Raw genomic sequence first — 18436 nt, 5'->3', positions numbered from 1 at the left:
TTTCCCACAGAGATCATAACAACTACTCTGCGACCAGACCTCGTCCTTTGGTCTAACTCCCCAAAACTTTGCACGTCATTGAGCTGACAGTACCATGGGAGGAAGCAATTGAGGAAGCATTTGAGTGTAAGAAGCTGTGGTATACCAACTTGGCAGCTGAGGCAGAGTACAGAGGCTGGAAGATCAAGGTGCGCCCGGTGGAAGTGGGGGGCAGGGGCTCTGTTGCCAGTTCATGTTGGGGTTGCCTCAACAGGGGACATCAAAAGGGTAAAACATAACATTAGAAATTTTGCTGGTTGACTGATACATCTGTCTACTGTCTCCTTACTAGGGCCACACTGCCCTTTTTTGTTTGTATCGAATTAACTATCTGGAAGGTCCTTCTTATACTGTCTTGAGTTCTACGTCCTGAGATAACGCCGGTTTGGTCTTCATTATTTAAATCTGTCATAATTGCCCCATATCGTTTAGCAATTTTAGATGTGTATATTTTGTAGTCCACATTGAATATCCATATGGGTCTGAAATTGTTAGAATATTCAGTGTCATTTCCCTCTTTAGGGATTACTGAGATAATCGCCTCTCTCCATGAAAGAGGGGTTACACCCTCTGCAAGGGTATGATTGAATGATGATTGAAGCATTGGCATCATCTCCTCCTTTAAGTTCTTGTACTCTGACGGAAGCCCATCAGCCCCCGGATATTTATTAGCTTTAAGTCTTGAAATTGCTCTAGATATTTCTTCATGAGTGATAGGGGCAGTTAGTTTGCTGTTTTGCTGCGTACCAATACTTGGTAAATCTAGGGAGTCAAGAAAAGCAGTTTTCTTGTCCACTTCTTCAGTCAATATATTGTCAATTTCCTTTTTTAATGTTTTGATTCTGTCTTGGAGCTGACCATTCTGAGTAGTTCTGTATAATATTTCCGTGTTTTTCAATGTTTCCACCTGGCTTAAGTACAGGGCCTTCCTTGTTTGGTGTTGTTTTGAAGTTATGGCAATAAGCTTCCCTCTGAGTACAGCTTTGAATGCATCCCAAAACACTGTTGGGCTAATTTCTTCTGTGGAATTTTCCTCTATGTATTGCTTTATATCTTTCTTGATTTAGTCTTTTGTTTGTTTTTTATTCAGACAGCTCAGATTTACCCTCCAACAGGTGTTTCTACGCCTACTATTTACATTAAGTTTTAAATGAATGGCACAATGATGAGAAATATCCGCCACTCCAATTGTGCATTCAGTTACTCTATGTAGATCCCATCTGACATAGTCAATTCTTGAGTAAGTGTTGTGAGTCTTTGAGGAGTGTCTATACTCCTTGTCCAGTGGATGATGTTCCCTCTATACATCTACCATTACCTGCTCTTTCATAAAGGTATTAACCATTCTCGCCAGGCTGTTTTTGCTTCTATTCGTGCTTCCTGTTTCAATCCTATGATTGAATGCCACATTAAAGTCTCCTGCACACACCACTGTCCCTTCAGATTCTGACATGACTTTTGTAAGTAGAGTCTTCACAGTTTGTTGATTGCTCTCAGGGGGAATATAGAGATAGGTTAGTGTCACCACCTCCCCTTCTAGTTTACCTCTTACAATAATGTATCTCCCCTCGCTGTCCCAAAGTCCTTTAGAACATTCAAAATTAACTGAATTTTGAATAAAGAAAAAAAAAAGAAAGAAAACCTACCACTTTCTGGTCTACCTTGCCTTTGAAATCAATAAACTAATGAACATTTATTTTCTGAATTCTACTGTTCAATCATTTCCACCGGATTCAAATGTTTGTATCCTCACTTATAAGTTCTCTGTGTCAGATCGCTGCCATCCGAAGGCATCTGGAAGCGAATTCCTCTCTCTTTTAAAGCTTTCTTAATTCCAGCGTATTCCTTCCTCTTTTGAATCACGTCGGTAGTGTAGTCATGATCAAAGAAAAACTGCTTATCCTGATGTACAACTTTTTTCTTCCATGCTGTCTACACTATAAAATCTAATTAGTTCCCAGAACTCAAAAAAATTCAGGAAACTCGTTGCCTCAAAAAACGTGAGTAAAGCTTAGCTAAAAATGACTAAATTAGGACAACTTACTCATTTTGAGTACACTGTACAGCCTTGTTAGTTCCCAGAACTCAAAAAAAAATTAAGGAAACTCATTGCCTCAAAAAAACTAAGTAAAGCCTACTTAAGATGACTGTTAGGACAACTTATACATTGCTAGTCTGCAGTATTAAGAATAACTTGATATTTCTGACTGTACAATACTAATTGTTTACCTACTGACAAACATTTCAAGTTCAACTAAATGAAAAAACAATTTGTGGTAACCCAAATATGATTAAAAATAATTAACACTTTTTGTAATGATGTTAAAATCAGCCCAACTTTTATTTTCAAACACAACAAAGTATAACAGCCAACATACTGGACACTGTTCTGCTGAACAACAAACAATTATATTGCCATCACTAGGGATGGGTATCGTTTAGGTTTTATCCGATACCGGTGCCAAACCGGTACTTTTGAAACGGTGCCGGTGCTTAAACGGTGCTCAAACCGGTGCTTAAAGAATGGAGAACACAAAATTGGTCCAAAAACCTCTCATGTTTAGCTGTTTTTTGTAAAAAGATAACAATGTTAGCCTTTTCTGCAGCTATGGGGCATATATGGTATCACTCTGGGCTGGAAGCAGCTTAAACAATGGAAAAAACACAAACTTTGTCCAAAAACCTCTCATGTTTAACTGTTTTCCACTTTTTCTTTGGTCATTTTAGCCTGTTTGTCCAGGGTGAAGGGAGTATCTGCCATCAAACAAGAAGACAGCTGCATGTAGCTATGATGGTGTTTGCTAGTTCACCTTACATGCATTAATGTAATAACGCGGTTAGCTTACTCAACGTAAATTACACACGAACAACATTAAGCTACTCACGCAGAGAAGAACGGCTGCTGCTGCCATCATCATTTCTGCTACACTGGCAGGGCTAGGTTCATCGGATTTAAAGTGTGACCTCCTTTGACAGTATCAGCTTAAAGCACTTGTTGCAGCTGCTGAGTTTGCATATTTTTCTGTGAAGTACAGCCAGACTTTTGACCGCTTTGCCTTGGGCATTTTTAATCTGTAGCTCTGCTCTAAAAGAACGTACGTACCTGGACCCGCCTACTATCCTCGAAACGTAAAATGATTGGCTAGAATCTAAAGTGTATCGTTCCATACCAGTTGGTGGCGGTAATGCACCTTTCAGTTGTTTGCCAACCGCCAATACAAATGTAAGGAAGAAGAAAGTGTATCACAGCTCAGGAAAAAAAAGCACCGAAATAAAGCACCGAAATGTGCGCTGCTTTTCGGTCTGGTTACTACCGTTTATGTCAGAACCGGTGCCATGATGGCACCGGATACCGGTACCATGATGGCACCGGATACCGGTACCCATCCCTAGCCATCACTGTTATAATCTCACAATGAAACAAAGTCTCAGATGTAATTATTCTGAAAATAAGTTTAGGCCTACCACAAGTTTGTTTTGTACTTACATTACTTATATAATCAAAATAAAATATTTGTTGTTCTGTCACAAGTGCAGTCTCTGATTTAAACAACACATTTGTTTTTCATTCCAACACAGGAGCTGGAATGTTGTAATATTTTAAGGATGCTTGTTTCCAGTCCAGGCATTACTGCCTGAATGACTGTCATGGATCGAGGTGATCCAAATGTAGGTGCAGACAAATTTTTAACTTCCCTTAAGTACAGTGTCAGTGGATGTGGGTTGGAGATGCAATGAGCTTGAACCTGCAGGCGACCATCTTCACTGACCACACCATCTGTGATGGAGAACTCATCTCTCCTGTTGTCCTGCAAGCAAACAATCATATTTTTTTGGAACATGAACTTAATTGCTTTCTTAAAACATTTTTTTCTGCATTTGGTATAAAACAGACTCCAATTTAGACAATCTCAGGCTCCCTCCCCACCGGAGAGGTGACATTCAATGTCCCACTTGTCAGTCTGGATAGCCCTGACCCCCACCCAACACACAATAATGCCATCAAAGCATAATTTTAAAAAGGGCTATGCAAACATGGCCAATAACTTTCATTCTAATGATGTGCAAAATGATTTGGGAACAAAACAAATTTTGCTGTTAGAAACCTTGCAGGCTTCGCTATATACAGTGTAGAGCCTCTAAACTAGGTTTGGGGATGTGATCTTTCAAGAAATGCAGACCAAACTGTTGTTGTTTGTTTACTTACACAGCATGTCTTGTAGAATTAACTGGAGTCACCAGCAACAGCATAGTGCAGTCATATTTCAAGTCTAATACCAGAAGACAGGAAAAGATTAGTGAAGAAACAACTTCCCCAAACCAAAGCACAAATAAATCAATAAGTAAAACAGGCTGATCTAAAGTATGATTAAAGTTCAGCCTGATTGACAGTTGCTAATATATTGGAAAACCAAAATACTTACCACTGAGTTGATGTCTTTCTGTCCAACAACAGGAGTGCTGGGAGAAAAAACAGAACATTTTTCAGACACTGATTTGATCCTTAATGGCTGTGCAATTATTGTAACATAGAGATTGCTTATGTTGTTAAATAAATAGAATAGAATTCAACTTTATTGTCATTGCACATGCACAGGTACAGGGCAACAAAATGCAGTTTGCATTCACCCCGAAGTGTTTTAGCCATGATATAGATATATTACAATATATATTAGCAATAATATAGATATGTAAGTATTTACAGAAATGGGTCTATTATGGTATGTTATAATGTACACGGTATGAAGTATGTTATGAATATTCTATAACTATAAGTATGTACAGGCTATGAACAGGATATAAATATGAAATAAAAAACTATACAAATCTGAGATATACAGTTATACAGAAATGTGAACTATGCAAGTTATAAACAGTTGTAGGATTAAAAACTATCGTATGTACAGAATGATTATTTACACAGAACTATACAGTAGTGCAGTTAAGATCAGTGAGATATGTGGATAATTTCTACAGAGGCTATAAAAAGTGCTAGTGGTTGTGAGTGTTCAGTCCATGTTATTATTGTTTGTTTGAGGGTTGTCCATTGTGTGTGTGTGTGTGTGTGTCTATGTTCAGTCCATGTGTTAACGTGGGACAGATGTAGGGATGGGTACCGGTATCCGGTGCCATGATGGCACCGGTTCTATCATAAACGGTAGTAACCAGACAGAAAAGCAGCGCACATTTCGGTGCTTTTTTTCCTGAGCTGTGATACACTTTAGATTCTAGCCAATCATTTTACGTTTCGAGGATAGTAGGCGGGTCCAGGTACGTATGTTCTTTTAGAGCAGAGCTACAGATTAAAAATGCCCAAGGCGAAGCGGTCAAAGTCTGGCTGTACTTCACAGCAAAAGATGCAAACTCAGCAGCTGCAACAAGTGCTTTAAGCTGATACTGTGATACTGTCAAAGGAGGTAACACCTCAAATCTGATGAAACACCTGGCGACGCATAGCGTTTTTTTAAAAGCCGAGAAATGCTCCGTATTTGATAGCTTGCTGCGAGACCTCACACCGTGCACATCTACTGTGGGTGTGGTGCCTGTTATCGGACCCGGAGTTAGCAACATCCCCCAAAAACCCGAAGAGGAGAGTCCTGGCCCCTAGCCCTGCCAGTGTAGCAGAAATGATGAGGATGATGATGCAGCAGCAGCCGTTCTTCTCTGCGTGAGTAGCTTAATGTTGTTCGTGTGTAATTTACGTTGAGTAGGCTAACCACGTTATTACATTAATGCATGTAAGGTGAACTAGCAAACACCATCATAGCTACATGCAGCTGTCTTCTTGTTTGATGGCAGATACTCCCTTCACCCTGGACAAAAAGGCTAAAATGACCAAAGAAAAAGTGGAAAGCAGTTAAACATGAGAGGTTTTTGGACAAAGTTTGTGTTTTTTCCATTTTTCCGGTTTGAGCACCGGCACCGTTTCAAAAGTACCGGTTTGGCACCGGTATCGGATAAAACCTAAATCATACACATCCCTAGTCAGGAGGCAGAGTTCAGGAGTCTGACAGCTGTGGGGAAGAAGCTGTTCCGGTACCTGGTGGTCTTAGTCCGGAGGCTCCTGTAGCACCTCCCAGAGGGCAGGAGGGTGAAGAGTCCATGTGATGGGTGACTGGGGTCTTTGATGATTTTCCCAGCCCTTTTCAGACACCGCTTCCTGTAGATGTCCTTTATGGCAGGAAGTGGTGCTCCGGCAATGCGCTGGGAAGTTTTCACGACCCTCTGCAACGCCTTCCGGTCCGAGGCAGAGCAGTTCCCGTACCAGACTGTTATACAGTTGGTCAGGATGCTCTCGATGGTGCAGCGATAGAAGTTCACCAGGATGTCTGAGGACAGGTGGTTCTTCCTCAGAGTCCTCAAGAAGAAGAGGCGCTGGTGAGCCTTCTTGACCAGCTTGGAGCAGTTGGTCGTCCAAATGAGATCCTCAGAGATGTGGACTCCCAGGAACTTGAAGCTGCTCACACGCTCCACAGCCGTCCCCTTAATGTGGATGGGTGGATGTGGGTCAGCATTCCTCCTGTAGTCCACGATGAGCTCCTTGGTCTTCTTGGTGTTAAGCAGCAGGTTGTTTCTGTCGCACCACTCAAATAAATGCTAGATTTGACATTAATAGATGCCACAGATGTTCAAAAGCTGCCACAAAGCATGAAAAAAAAATGGATGTCTCCGAAAATGTTGGAGCATTTTTGCAAATACGTGATGTCTTGATAAATCGAACAGATATTTGAACTTTACACAGCTACATTCTCGCTTGAAAATATCTTAAAAGTTTATTTTGTGACCCAGAAAAATTAATAAGTTTTTTAGCCCTGCTCCTCCGCCATTGCCGCGCTTACAAGTACGCACAGGCTCCGACAACTGGCCGACAAATGCGATCCTCCTTTTCTCCAGACTACCCTTTCTGGGTCACAAAATAACCTTTTAAGATATTCAGCCGAGAATGTAGCTGTGTAATTCTCAAATATCTACTTAATTTATCAAAATATCACCCATCCATCCATTCGCTTCCGCTTCTCCTTTTCAGGGTCGCGGGGGGCGCTGGAGCCTATCCCAGCTGTCATAGGGCGAGAGGCGGGGTACACCCTGGACAGGTCGCCAGTCTGTCGCAGGGTCAACACACAGGGACAGACAACCATTCACACTCACACCTAATGGCAATTTGGATTTTCCAAAATATCACATATTTGCAAAAGTGCTTTCACGTTTTCGGAGAGCTCTGTTATCCACCAGCACGATAGCTGACCGGGAGGTCAAGGCTCGATAGAGTCCGGGAGCACAGCTAACTCCTGGTGTATTCTTTTCAATCCCCCTGCACTCTTTTGCTACTCAGGTTAAACATGAGCGAGATATCTAGAGATATCTCGTTAGTTAGGGCTATGGATTGAAAATACCCCCCACACCCCACCTTACCCCTAACGGCTGCACCTCCCGAAGAATTTTGTCTGGGCTCTTATCTCACTTTTTTATTTCAAACAATCCACAGAAAATTTCACCGACATAGTTTTATGTAAGGTTTTTAAGGCTGTGGTGTTAATTTTGAAGTAACATGAGCCCAGCGGCAGCAGCAACGCTAGGCTAACACTAACTAGCTAACAAGATTATAAACCTGGTGCTAAACTAAGAGAAGCCACAAAATCAGTTTGAATAAGAGTAAACATTTACTCACCAAGTCAGTGTATCAGGTAAAGATTCACAGCAATGACAATAATCTCTTGAGCTGACGCTTCTCCAGGTTTGCTCAACATATTCCAGAAAAAATGCACCATGAACATGCGGACTGATCCGAGAGGGAGGAGGACGGTAGTGACGGGGCATTTTCAAAACACATCTTTCATCCTTCCGCCCTGAGAAGCAGTTTTTCTAAGTTAAGACAAGTCAAATAAATTGAGTTTATCAGCATTTTTGCATAAAAAGTACTGGTAACTTATTTAAATCGAGTTCTAATAACAAATTGATATAAATTGAGTTCAGCCTATTTAATATTTTTAATTAAGCACAATATTACATTTTACAGTGTAAAAAAATCAGTCTCGTTGGTTGAGAACTGAAGAAAAGTGACCAGAACTGATCGCGGAGGTTTTTCTGGTCTGGGTTTTGGCACCAGAGCTCTGTGCGCCCGCTGAATATTCAGAGTAGAGTCCAGAAGGAGTGAAAGCTCAGCTCTCAACAAGTCTTCCACAAACTGCAGCACAGAGTTTCCTTCAGAACCCTCTTTTAGGCCAAAAATGCAACTATTATTCCGTCAGCTACGGCCTTCCAAGTCAGCCAGTTTCATCTGAATATTCCGTTGTTGCTGGAGCGACTGGATTAATGTGTCTTTGGCGGCCACATTCCACCTTTCCATCTTTTCCAGTCTTTTCTCAGCTTCTTCAAGTCTGGTCTCATGGCTAGCTAGCTCATTTGCCGTTTCTGCCAGTTTCACAAAGCTCACTGTACTACCAGTCTTAGTGCAACAATCCAGTGCTGACTGCTGCCTGATCACACTGTTAGAGCCCTCTGCACAAGATGGAGGATGATTAGAGGCAGCGCGATGGAAAATTAGACGCAGGTGTGCCGGTTTCAGCAGGGAGGTGCTTCCAGGTCAGAATCTGCACAGCTCTCGCTCTCCTGGATGCACAAACTTCCATAAGCAAACAGGCATGAAGGAACGAGTAGAAAAGGCAGAGAAACACACACACAAAAGAAACATAACAGACAGGTCTTCCAGGGAGGAACGTCTGACCATGACATTCTGTTTCTCCTATGAAACACTTTGTAATTCACATTTTAATAAGTCTATATGAATAAAGTTATTATTATTAGTAGTAGTAGTAGTAGAAAATTAGCTATAGTTTTTAACTTTACTTAAGGGAACAAAAACACATTTAACATAAGCTGCTTCCTGTCACATCTTTGCAGTTAAACCAGCTTTACTGCTGTTTTCAAAGGTTCTGGCTAAGACACTGTTGAGGGAAAAAGAGTTCAACATAGAACAGTACAACTCCGTGTAGATTCACCTCTGTGCAGCAATATGATGATAGCTGGAGCTGGCAGAGTATAATCAGAACTCCAACACTGTAGCAAGTAGTTAAAATTTCCTTATTTTTTGAAGCTTTGTATTCAATTCAGTTATATTTACACAGTGCCAAATCACAGCAACAGTCGCCTCAAGGTGCTTTATATTGTAAGGTAGACCCTACAATTGTCACAGCCAGTGGGGCAGGCCGTGTGAGTTTAATAAGGACCTAGGATGCAAACTAAGAATTAACAAAGGTACATCATGAAATCAAAGATTAATAATACAAAACAGAAAACACTGGGTCACAGACCCAGGACCGTGATGGTAATAACACATACACTTTTATTATCTGTTTCTTTGCAAAAGCATTTTTTTTTACTCAGTTGCGATAAGGTAAAACTTCATTTGTTCTTAATAAAAATCTGTGTAAGTGTGTAAATATTTTTGTTGTGTATGCCATAAAAGAACCACAATGGCAAAACAGAACCACTGTAGGTTTAAGTAAAAAAGAAAAAGAGAAAAAAGTTAGGTTCTGGAGAAGGAACTGGGCAGGGGATGGTTTAAAAACACAAACACATAAGGTAATTTTTCAAGACTAATTTGAAAAACATCACCTATTTGAATTTCCAGAATGAATGACTCAAATAAAAAATTAATGGAACACTAAAAACACCTGTTTGTAATCATATCATTAATATCTAAAGAAGAAAAGTCCACTAATTGTCATGTAGACCAAACTGGGATGGTCCATGGGAGTTTGCTTGTGCAAACTCCCATGGACCATCAACTATCCTCGAGAGGGCACAGAGCTGGTCCAGAGCTCTAGGACAGGGATGAAAATCAAAATTCTCCCTCCTGTATCTGAGGTCCGACTAACTAGACTTTCCTGGGGAGGCTGAGGAGTGTGATCCCCTGTTGCTGGAGCACATTCTCCGGTCCCCCTTTTTGAAGATGGGAACCACCACCCTGGTCTGCCAATCCAGAGACACCACCCCTGATTTCCACACAGTCCAGAGGTGTGCCAACCAAGACAGCCCTACAACATCCAGAAACTGCAGGAACTCAGGATGAACCTCATCCACCCCTGGGGCTCTGCAAACAAGGAGTTGCTTGACTGCCTCAGTGACCTCACCCCTGGTGATGGATAATTTTATCATAATTTTTATGGAAAGAATTTCTAGGGATATCCAAGTGTTTTCCATACATACATGAGGATGTATGTGGTTGGAGCAAAAAACCGTTGAGTTTTAAGCAAAGAGTCATCAGTACTTAGCTGTTAGGGCCGGTTGCTATAATAACTCCTGTGAGTGGCAGGAGGGGATGGGACACACACACTGCAGTTGGGGTCAGACACAGAGAACGGCAAACAGGAATTAACCTCTGAAACAAATGCTTCCCAAGAGAAAACTGTAGGTCAGATCGCAAAAATTCTTTCACCGTGAGTGGCAAGAACTTCCAGACTACAACATAGTAAAATTCATGCATGTAGAGTGTATTATACTGACATGCTGACAGTGTAAAGACACCCTCCAATTAAAAATTTGAGGTGAAATTTGGGAGCTGACATATTACAAAACAATAATATGATAAACTTTCCAGATTGGAGTGGTAAAGGAATCAAATACTTAGAACATATTAGAAGTAACATAATTTATTCCATTTGACAGACTAGTTACACAATATGAGATTAACAAGAAAAGATTTTTAGAATATCAACAAATTAAATCCATAGTCAAAAGGAAATTTAAGCCTGGTCAAGCTAAACTAAAAAACACCAGTGTGGTACAATTTCTTACTCTTAAAACCCCCAAAATTATTTTCCAAAATATACAGAATGTTTTCTAAAACAGATGAATCAATATCACTTACTATTGTAAAATGGGGAGCGGATTTATCAGTTAATTTAGACCAAAACTTCTGGTCTCAGATATGCTTAAAAACCTTTCATTTAATTAGAAATCCCAGTCTTCAATTAATTCAATACAAAATACTACATAGAATGCACTATACAGGTCATCGGATGTTCATGGGCTTTACGTCTTCCAACAACTTTGGTTCTGTCCACCAGTTCAGAAGTTTTGGCGCGAGATATGTGAAGACTTATCAAAGTGTCTGAAATGTAACATTCCAACTTCCCCTTTAGTGTGTTTGTTGGACAGCTTAGATTATGTCACTACAGAAAAGAATATAGCCCATATGGTTTTCACTGCTCTATGCATAGCCAAGAAAACAGTCCTCATGAACTGGAAAAAGAACCTTAATTCTAACCAATATAGAAATTATCTATTAGATTACATTAGTCTTGATACAGCCTCTGCCACCACATCAGATCAATCGCTCTGGGCTCCTTTGATCAGCTCCATCACCTAGTGGGGGTGGGGGGTCATAGTTTGGTCCCACCTTCGCTGTTGTGATTGGTGTGGGGGTAGGGACAGGCTTAGGGCGTCGGGGGATTCCCCATAAGCGTCTTACTTGGGGGGCTCAACCCGGGGTTGCGGTCATGGCCTATTAAGGGCTCTGTTGGCTCTTGGGTGACGGTTTCCTCGTGGCTGCATGCAGCGGGGCTAGGGGAGGGTCTGTGCTGACGGACGTGGGTGACTGACCTGGGAGCCTGGCTGTCCCTGGGTGGGGGCTTTTCAACTGGTGGGGGAGGCTGTTAAATCTTGCAGGAGGTCTCCTCTCTCCAGGAACTCACTTTGCGGGTGGACAGAGATACAGGAGAGGTGGAGGAAGATCTCCGCCTGGGTGTTTATTGTCTTGTGTAGTCTGGAAGATAAGCGGATATGGGGTGGGTGCAGTTTTCTCTGTGGTGGGGTCAGTTGGGCTGCCCCGGGCTCTGTGGGGCCGGGCGGCGCTGCTGAACTGGGCCCAGGTCTGGATGGACCTGGTGGGTTGCAGAGTGTGGGAGTGCCTACTGGGGTCAGTGGGGGAGCTGGCCCCAGGGAGGGGCCACTTCCCTTCCTTCCCTCCCCATCTCCAGCTGCCTCCCTCTTCCCACTCCACCACAATCACCCACACATGCAGGGCCTTGGGGTGCAGGTGTGTCACCAGGGTGCAGGGGAGACATCCCCCCCTCTGTCCCCTTCTGGCTGCCTGTGCCTCAATTTTATCCCACAACTTAGACATTCACATTATTCATACTCTCATAACACATACATATAGGACCTTGGGGGTTGGCACCCTACATGTCATCCAGAAGACCATCAGGGTGTACAACCTCACCCCTGGCATTGAGGGCTATCAGAAGGGGCTATGCGCTTACCTGCTGCTCTCTGGCAGGTAGCTCCATGCCCTCCTGGGTTTTAAATGCACCTTAGAACACACATACATCAACACTACATATGAGCAGGCGGAGGGAGTTGTGGAGTCTTCACACACCCCTGTTTTCTGTTGCCTGTTGGGGCGGGGGGGCCAGGAGGAGGAGTTGGCCATCGGATTGGGGTCTGGAATGTGGGGCCTCCCTGCTGTCGGGGCGGTCTGCTTGCCTCCACCGCAGGGAAAAGGGTAATACTACATGGGTCTGGTGCAGTTTCCCCCTCCAGGGGCAAGGGTACCTAGACCTGGGGTATAGAGTATGCTTGGGGAGTGTGATTGTGTGTACAGTGTCTATTTATGTTTGTCTCGACATAGGGTGAGTTCTGAGTAATTGCATATGAGAGCATGACGGTGGGAATGGATGGTTGTATCTGTGTGTGTCTGTTTATCTATGTCCATGTCAGGTCGGATATCAGACACCTCCTCTCTAGGAACATCTCAGGCCCTCCATGGTATGGAGGCCTATCTCCCCCCACCACTCCCCCTGCCAGTGGCAGACACCCTCAGACATCGGTGCGTTGGTGGGTCTTTGTGTCCGGGGATGGGCGTCCAGGTACCCACCAGCTCACTCCTGGTGACTGCTTGTCGGGGCCTGGAGCCGGGGGCTCGCTCGGGCCTCTTCCGGGGCGGGGTGCCCTCGGCCTCTTGACCTGGAGCTTGGTCACTCTGGCACAACTGGCTGCCGGCGGAGCTCACGGACACGTCACTGCAACTCCCCCTGGCTTCTGCTCAGCGGCTGCTGAGTGACCCCTCATCTGGGGCTCTTTCCGGGATAGTGGCACGGTTGCCCCTCCGTTGGTCTTCCTTGGTCTCCTTTGCTCTTGGTGCCTCTGAATGTCTGGAGCCTTGATCTCCTCTATACCTGCTTCATGCCCTGGAGGACGGGGCTATGGCTCCCCCACACCCTCTAGCAGGTCATTACATGAAGGAACCTTTTAAATACAAGCGCGCTGACGCCCACAGGTATAAACATGGGTGCTCACACAAACAAACTACACCCTTTTTGGCTGCTACCGCAAAGCACACTGTGCACTGTCGATCTTACAATACAATGAGGAATACAATACAATAATAATTTTCTGTTATATTCACATAGATCATCGCGCTGATGTTGTTTATTATATTGCTCTTTTTCTTTGCTTGTTTTCAGGTGATTGATGTATGTATTTTTTGTTGTTTTGTTTTGTTGGCTTTTTGTTTTTTCACCCTTTATCACCGTCCCTCTTCCCCGCTCTTTTTCTTTCCCTCTTTCTTTCTCCCCTTTCTTTTCCCCAGTCAAGTCTTTCCCGTATTCAGCAAATGAAAATAAAATAAACAATATAAGCAATGGTGAATCAAATAGACCAATACGGCAAGGCTGGGATGGTCCATTTGGTAAAGTACAACCGTTGGGCATCTCTATTTGCCTTTAGACAGCAATTCTGATGGCAAAAGAACCAAACAGGATAGGCAAAAAAATAAATAAATAAAAATAAAAATTTGGGAGCAGTTTAGAATGGACATCTATGGGGGACAGAGAGGGAGGAGGCTGCACTTTGATGGATTTGTGAGTAACCGTCAATCTGATATCAATGAGGAAGACACTGGATGAAAGAAGACAACGATAGCTACGTTTTGATGTATAAATTATAGATGTAGGGCAAACGGTTTGGGTGGGAGAGGATGAGAAAGACAAATTTTTCAAATTATTCTCCACACTCTGGTTTTATGGCAGTTGACAGTGGCGTGACATACCGTGAAAAATCTAAATTTCCATCAAACTTAAACTGCTCTTTTGAACAACCATAAAAGATATCGCAACATGGATTTGGTCAAAAAAAATCCCAAGTCTTGTGACCCGCATAAAGTTTAAATGATGTTTCTGCGACAAAGTAGGGCCGAGCGGTAGGCCTTCAAAGTGGCCTGGGTTGAGGCCTTTTTTCGGGCCCTTTTCCATTGAAATGAATGGGGGAAAATGGGGTGTTTTTGGGGGAATTTGGGGAAAACCGTGCAACGAATCCCTGCCAAAGGTCATAGCACACCATTCCGAGCTGCACGAAACGGTGTAACATATGTGAGGGTTATCTCAAAGCTATGGGCTGTGATTCGGTTCATAATTTCAGGCGGGAGAAAAATAATAACCAGAAAAATATGCATTTCCTGCAAAAATGCTGTGTGGATGCTGTAACGCTGAAGCTGTCTGCTGAAAATAGCTGAAAAAGCTTAAAAGTTGCAAAAAGTGAAGTGTAAAACCTTTGCCGAAGCATAAGAACTTTGCAAAATGTAATTACTTTGCAGAACTGCAATAACTTAGAGGAAATACTCGGCAGAAATACAATAACACAGCAGAGCTTAGCAGAAATACTGTAACCTAGCAGAAACATGATAACTTCTCAGAAATGCAAGAATTAAGGAGAAATACTATAAGATAACAGAAATACTATATTTAGCCAAAACACTTAAACATTACAGAAATACTATGATTTAGGAAAAATACAACAATATAGCAGAAATACTCTGATTCAGCAGAATACTATAATTTAGCACAAATAATATGATTTCGCAGAAATACTATGATTTATTGGTAATCCTATAAAATAGTAGAAATACTATAATTTGGCACAAAAACTGTGATTTAGCACAAATACTATAATTTTATTTGCAAAATATTTTGATTTCGCAGAAATACTATGATTTATTAGTAATACTATAAAATAGTAGAAATAGTAAATTTAGCAGAAATATTGTATTTAGCACAAATACTGAAAAGTCACAGAAATACTATGATTTAGCAGAATAGTAATAACTTAAGTAGAAATATTGGAAAAGCAAAATGGACAGCTGAAAAAATGCTGAACATGGTTAAGTTTCCTCAAATGTACCTGTTCAATTGTGAAAAATTGGCAAAAATAATAATAATAATAATAATAATAACAGCCAGGAGATATACATTTAAAAATATGGACAAATATGGAAACACAAATGCACAGAGGGACACACACAAAGGATCTAAGCCAGTCAACCAGTCTGAATATATTCAATTTGAATCCTACAATGAGACGCTGCCAAAAAAAAAAGGTTCTCTCTCTCTCTCTCACACACACACACACATACACACAAACTGACATATATTGACTTCAGCTTCTTCAGCTATTTTCAACTTTATATTTTGAGCTGTATCTATGACAGTCAAACAGCCTGGATCTGCTCAATTTGAATGCACCAATCAGAGATGCTGCTTCTGTCTGCTTCATCAGGCTGTGTAGTTGTTCCTGTCAAAACAGCTGCACCCCTTGCACACACAGACAAAAACATGGGCTTTCTGCAATGTATATCTGACATGGAGCATCAATAACATCTTAGCAAAAATTTGTGACTTAAGAGAAACATAACTTAGCGGAAATACTACAACAGAGCAGAAAAACTATGATTTGGCAGAAATACTATAACTTAGCAGAAATATTATATTTAGCACAAATCCTATAAAATAGCAGAAATACTATAATTAATCAGATATATTATATTTAGCACAAATCCTACAAAGTTGCAGAAATACTATCATTTAGCAGAATAGTAATAACTCAAGCGGAAATATTGGAAAATCAAAATGGACAGCGGAAATAAGCTGAACATGGTTAAGTTCCTTAAATACTAACTGTGGAAAAACCAGTCTGAATATATGCAATTTGAATGACAAAAAAGGGTCTCTCTCTCTTTCTCTCACACACACACACACACACACACACACACACACACACACACACACAAATGTATGATGTATACAGAAAAACACATCCACATTAACACACAGCCTCAGCTCGCTGGCTACAAAGTATAGGCCTTGAAAGGCAGCCAGCCCATCACATCTTACCGTCTTTAACCTGTGCACTTTCTGTCTCTTACACACACACACACACACACACACACACACACACACACACACACACAGCTTGTGTCAGAAATATTATAAATTGGTAGACATACTATAATTAATCAGGAATACTATATTTAGTAGAAATACTATGTTTTATCAGAAGTACTATAATTAAGCAGAATTACTATATTTAGCACAAATCCTATAAAATAGCAGAAATACTATAATTAATCAGAAATACTACATTTAGCACAAATATTATAAAATAGCAGAAATAGCATAATTTTGCAGAAATATTGTATTTAGCACAAATACTAAAAAGTAGCAGAAATACTATGATTTAGAAGTAGAAATATTGGAAAAGCAAAATGGACAGCTGAAAAAATGCTGAACAGGGTTAAGTTCCCTCAAATGTTCTTGTTCAACTGTGAAAAATTGGCAGAAATTAAAATAAAAGAAATAACAGCCAGGAGATACACACAATTACAAATATGGACACATATGGAAACACAAACCCACAAAGAGACACACACAGGATCTATGCCAGTCAACCAGTCTGAATATATTCAATTTGAATCGTACAATGAGATGCTCCCAAAAAAGGGTCTCTCCCTCTCTCTCTCAAACACACACAGCAGGAAGTGAACAGGGGCTGTTAATAGTGTTGGCAGCATGTTTCCAGGTCAGTCAAACAGCCTGGAGCTGCTCAATTTGAATCCACCAATCAGAGAGGTGGTTTACTTTTTTCCCGTTAAAAGAGCTGAACTCCTTACACACACAGGCACAGAGAGAGACCGGCTTTTTGCAGTCTATTTCTCATATTGAGGATTCCCCTCAAACAAATAACCATAATTTCCTATCCTTAGGGGCTAGAACTGTGATTCTTAGACCGTTTTGTTCAGAAGAAATGGAGGAATCTTCAAGTGTCGACTATTTACAATAAAAATATGACTTATTAGAGATATACAACATAGATGATTTATTGGCTTAGAAGCTGTGAAGGCCCCAATATGCAAATTTGAATGTAGCAGCTCTCACAGACAGTTTTTTAGTCCTCACGACAGATTTGGAGAGCTTCAGCCTCTTTCTGTACGCGAGGATCAGGTGGATCATGACGTGGTCAGAAAAAGAGTGAGGCGCAGGGCACCGCGCAATAGGCCCCGCTGATCGTGCTGTAACAGCGGTCCAATGTCCTCTCCTCTCTGGTCAGGCATTTAATATACTGCTTGTATTTGGGAAGTTCCTGGCTCAGATTGGCTTTGTTAAAGTCCCCAAGAGCAATAATGAGAGAGTCCGGGAATGTCCGCTCTATGTGCACTATCCGCTCCGCAAGGGCGCACTGGGCTGCCTGCACATCCGCATCTGGCGGGATGTAAACAGCGGCCAGGATGAATGAAGCAAACTCCCGCAGAGAATAAAACGGTTTGCAGTGAATAAAAAGGTATTCCAGAGAGGAAGAGCAGTGCTGAGAAATCACTGTTACATCTGTGCACCAGCCACTATTAATGTAGAAGCAGATGCCTGCACCTGTGGTCTTACCAGAGAGAGAGGCCTGCCGATCCGCGCGGAGCAGATGAAAACCCTCCAACTTGTATGCGCAGTCCGGGATGTCCTCACAGAGTCACAACTCTGTAAAACATAAGACACAGGAGGAGGCAAAGTCTCTGTTGATGCCAGCTTATCCATCTTGTTCCAAAGTGAGCATATGTTGGAAAGGAAGATCCCAGGAAGAGCAGTTCGTAGTCTCCTCAGACACACGAGTGCGCCGGCTCGCTTTCCTCTCCTTCGGCGTCTCACTTTCCTGATCAAAGTCTGTAATAAATCTGTAGTAAAGGATGCGACAAACATTGGAAATAAATCCACAGGTGTTGTAGTCCTGTAGTTAAGAAGCTGTCTCTGGTGTAAGAATATCCAGAGGAGTGCCCAGACACACAAGTTATGCACAAAAACAAAACAGAAGTAACGCACTGAAGTACCAGGGCATCCATACGCGGCGCCATCTTGTAAACCAAGTTGGAAGCGAGATTAAAAGATAAAAAATGTTTTCCAAACATGCAAAGAAGTGTTCCTTTAAAATTCTACATTTTATTTGCAGCTGTTTAAAAATAAAAAAACATTAGCTTCAAACATGTCTCCAAAATACATGAATTTCCATGTAGGAAAAAAATGGAATGCAAATTTACTATTGCATGCTTGCATAAGCTAATTTTGCTTTCCTATCTGCAAAT

At 41.7% G+C, this 18436-nt stretch overlaps 2 protein-coding genes and 1 pseudogene across 3 annotated transcripts in view; all 3 read right to left on the bottom strand.

Moving 5' to 3' along the window:
- LOC146495633 (uncharacterized) overlaps positions 1-18436 on the bottom strand; it is a 183512-nt gene that overhangs the window by 29263 nt on the left and 135813 nt on the right. The gene's annotated exons all lie outside the window — the stretch shown is intronic.
- Positions 1-18436, bottom strand: part of LOC146495635 (interferon-induced very large GTPase 1-like) — a 123985-nt pseudogene that overhangs the window by 29263 nt on the left and 76286 nt on the right. The window lies entirely within an intron of this gene.
- Positions 1-18436, bottom strand: part of LOC146495637 (interferon-inducible GTPase 5-like) — a 120946-nt gene that overhangs the window by 44772 nt on the left and 57738 nt on the right. The window lies entirely within an intron of this gene.

The sequence above is a fragment of the Neolamprologus multifasciatus genome, chromosome 19 (genome assembly GCF_963576455.1).
Source record: "Neolamprologus multifasciatus chromosome 19, fNeoMul1.2, whole genome shotgun sequence".
NCBI lineage: Eukaryota > Metazoa > Chordata > Actinopteri > Cichliformes > Cichlidae > Neolamprologus > Neolamprologus multifasciatus.
This window is presented reverse-complemented; position numbering and strand designations above follow the sequence as displayed.